This window comes from Papaver somniferum, chromosome 5 (genome assembly GCF_003573695.1).
Source record: "Papaver somniferum cultivar HN1 chromosome 5, ASM357369v1, whole genome shotgun sequence".
Lineage (NCBI taxonomy): Eukaryota > Viridiplantae > Streptophyta > Magnoliopsida > Ranunculales > Papaveraceae > Papaver > Papaver somniferum.
Window position 1 is genome coordinate 176,056,811 of NC_039362.1, and position 3,870 is coordinate 176,060,680.

A 3,870-nucleotide genomic window follows, 5' to 3' on the forward strand; every position below is an offset into this window, starting at 1 on the left:
AAAACTGGCCTATTAAAAAAGAACGGAGGGAGTACTATTTAATGGTTGTTATTAGCAAAACTACATAATGCTGGCATTTCTAAGACCGCACTCAAGATCATACACTATTTTCCAAATGTTACTAATCAGAAAATGTTGTTATAATAGTGATGGCATTATTACCCACTGAAGATGATGTTATTATATGTATGCATTTAATTTCTCTTATGGAACATCATACATAAGAGAAAGTATATCACCGAGCACCAAAATTGAAAATGCATCGGGTCGCGTCGAGGCTGGGCGAGGCGAGGCGAAGCCGAGCCAAACTAAATTAAAAATGCATCGCGACACCAAATCCAAATTCCTAATCGACGAGGTCAGGCGAAACCGAGCTACACTAAATTAAAAATGCATCGCGATGGGGCGAGTTGAAGCCGCGCCACACCAAATCAAAAATGCATCGCCACGGGGCGAGGCGAATCCGAACCACACCAAATCAAATATCCTAAGCATGCACTGGGACGGGGTGAGGCGAAACCAAGCCATACCAAATCAAAAAATCCTAAGCATGGACTGGGCGAGGCAAAGCCGAGCCACAACAAATCAAAAGTGCACGATGGGATAGACGAAGCCACATCACACCAAATAAAAAAGATATGGTTCAAAGGAAAAATAAATGCCCGGTGCATAGCACGGGCACAAAATCTAGTTGATCTTAATACATCTAACCGTATAAATTACCAACTCTAACACTCTAAAATTGCTGATATGGCTCGGCTCAAGCTAACCCGAGACTCAAACGTTTGGAGAAGAGAAAGATGCAGTAGTGTCGTAGTGGTTCAGTTTTTTGTTTTTTTTTGATCTTAAATTGGTGATTACATGAGAAACTGAGCTAATTTATTTATTTTTTAAAACATTTCGTTTTAATGCTGGTGGTTCATGTCTTTGATGGCTCTCGGTAGACGCTAGTGTTATAAATTCTTCGTTTGATGTTGAATTACCGGGAGTTGATTCATTGAAGCACTTGGTATGACCTCAACGGCCAAATTTACAATCTTTAGGTACCAAATTTGACAAATTCTACCTTCTTCATTTCAAACTCAAGAAAACCAAGGAAAAGGAGAAGGTTTTCTTACAAGTTCAAGCATCTAAAAACAATTTCAAATTCAGTATTTTTCCAAACTTTAATATCCAACTTACTGTATGGGGTTTTGAAATCTGTTAAAGTTTGCGGGCATCCAACTCAAAACTAATTGGTTTTCAGTGGAGAGGTCCTAATAGATTATAAATCGCAGGATCTTAAATAACCCAACCATGTGGGACTAATAATCTCAACACGCCCCTTCACGTGTAGCCTCGGCGGGTCTTACAAACATGTGGACAATTAAATCGGGTGACGCGGAGTAAATGTGCAGTCAACTGACTCGACACAAATAGCCTGCTCTGATACCATGTTAGAATACGGGTATCCAACTCAAAATCAATTGGCAATGAGTGAAGAGGCCTTATGAGATTATATATCACAGGATCTTAGATTGCCCAACCATGTGGGACTAATAATCTCAACAAAATCGTTTGACAAACAAAACGATGTAACATCCTATACCCATTCTCTAAATTCGGTTCGTTCAGTGATTCTTTTCTCCGGAAATCAGAATGATACTCAAATATTTGGAGAAGAGATTCTGGAACTAACATTTAGGGTAAACCCAAGTGCCCAAAAACCAAATTAGACAAACTCTACCTTCTTCATTTCAAAATCAAGAAAAGCAAGGAAGATAAGGTTTTCTCACAAGTTCAAGCATCTAAAAACAATTCAAGAGGTAGGGAAAAAAATATAAGATAAATCTAATTCCAAGAATAATTTGTGTAAGCATAAAGCTTAAATCCAAGATGGACAAACATTTCCTTTCTTCAAGGGTTCGTACAACAATTTTACATACCAAAACCCTCCTAAGATTTTCTACTACCTACATCCTTTGAGATTGTTTTTGCGAAGGTGAATTCAGTTCAGGGAAAAGTTAAATACAAGAAGATGGGAACGTACAATTTCCTACAAGAAAATGAAACTAACAAGTAGAATAAATTATATGACCCTACAACGTATTCCATTTCCAACTAAACCGTCTGGATCTCTTTGAGCGTTTCTTTTTCGTGTATTCAGTTGTGGTCCTTACAATTTTAGGCTTCTCCTTAAACGATCATTCACCACTGCGACAAGTACACACGTATTGAAATTAAAATTAGTAAGGGTTGACAACAAACTACTTGTAATAAACTCACAAACTCATAAAACATAAAATTACAAAGAATGTACGTACCACTTTCCAAAGTTTGAACGTTACTTTTTAGACTGTTTAGATACTCATCAAAGGGATGCGCATCTTCAGACAGCTGAATCAAATCGTCGTGCCTCCTTGTTATTTCCTCCTCCAACAACATGTATTTATCTATTGTGGCTCGAGTAGGCTGAAAATTGAGATATTGATTATCGTCATCACTATCTTGAAACTTGGACGTATTAACTCCTAGCTCTTGGAGATGAGAAAGTCTGTTACTTATCCCACTTTTTATACCCTCTAGGCGTTCCTCATCATTATCACAGACATCGTAACTATAACCAATACATTTTAATTGTTGCAGCATCCAGCTCTTAATATCCTCTGGGAGGGAGGTGGCGTCAGAAGATTCTAAATATACCGACATTGAAACTCTCATCTGCAGTTGCTTTTTCCTCGCTCTTAAATGCTGGTAAGCATGCTTAGAATAAGTTTTCTGGAGTTCAAGTTCGAGAGCAAGCAGTACAGGCTCAAATCTTATAAGGATTTCCAAGTCCTCAAACGCATCACGATATGCATCCCTTGTGGATGGATAGAGTCCCAACAGTACATTGGCGCATGTATATTTGTGAAAGCTTATGAAGGTGTTAATCTTTTCATCCTCGGAAAAACTTGTAGGATTGTTAATAATATCCCTCATACGATCCCTGTTAGCATTAGTATATTCATAGGCTTTCCGGGGAGTGACCTCCATAAAATCGTTAAACATCCTGCAAGATCTCCGGTTAAACTTTTCGATACACAACCCTTTTAGGTTTCTGATTGATGTTTGGTGTATTCATGATTTAATCGGTTTTTCTCTCTCAGGAAAAAAAAAAGAAGAAGAAAAAAAAGTCTGGTGGTTCTAAATAAAATCTAGATTACCTCCATAGAATTAACCAGAAGATGTTAGTTGGAATAGAGGCAGAGAGAATAACAGAGGCAGAGAGAATATTTCAGCAAATAGAGTAATAGTATTTGTGTATGGTATGGCACCCCAGCCTCATATATATAGAATATAGAAGAGAGCTAGAAAACACGTTTCTCGGTTCCCGAACGACATCTTTATACTTACCTAAACGGGATGGCTCAGATTTTTTTCTTTTGGGCTTTTTACAAAACTAGGCCTGTTTTTTTGGTGCTTTTAAAATCTAGGCCACTGTTTTTATTTATTGCTAGACTAGGCAAGTTTTGACCAAAAGTGATGGATGGAAATTGAGCTACAATTATCTTCCAGCTGTCCATATCTTATTAGCTACAAAGACGTTTTAGTCCTTCAAATCTTCATCAGCGACACAGATTGCATAATAAAGAGAACGGCTAAGATGTAGTGCTAAGCCATACTCTTCCTACACACAATTCATCAGTTGCAGTCACTTAGTAGACTACTTCAGTTGAACTCTATTCAACACTATTACTTCTATCAAACATCACTGCTACAAATCAAACTCTACAACTCAGCTACAATATCAGAACTAAAAACTCCCAAGACATCAACATCAGCTCATCTTATTCGCCACAATGATATCTTCCCTATTCTCAACTACACTTTCACAGTATTGATACCAAT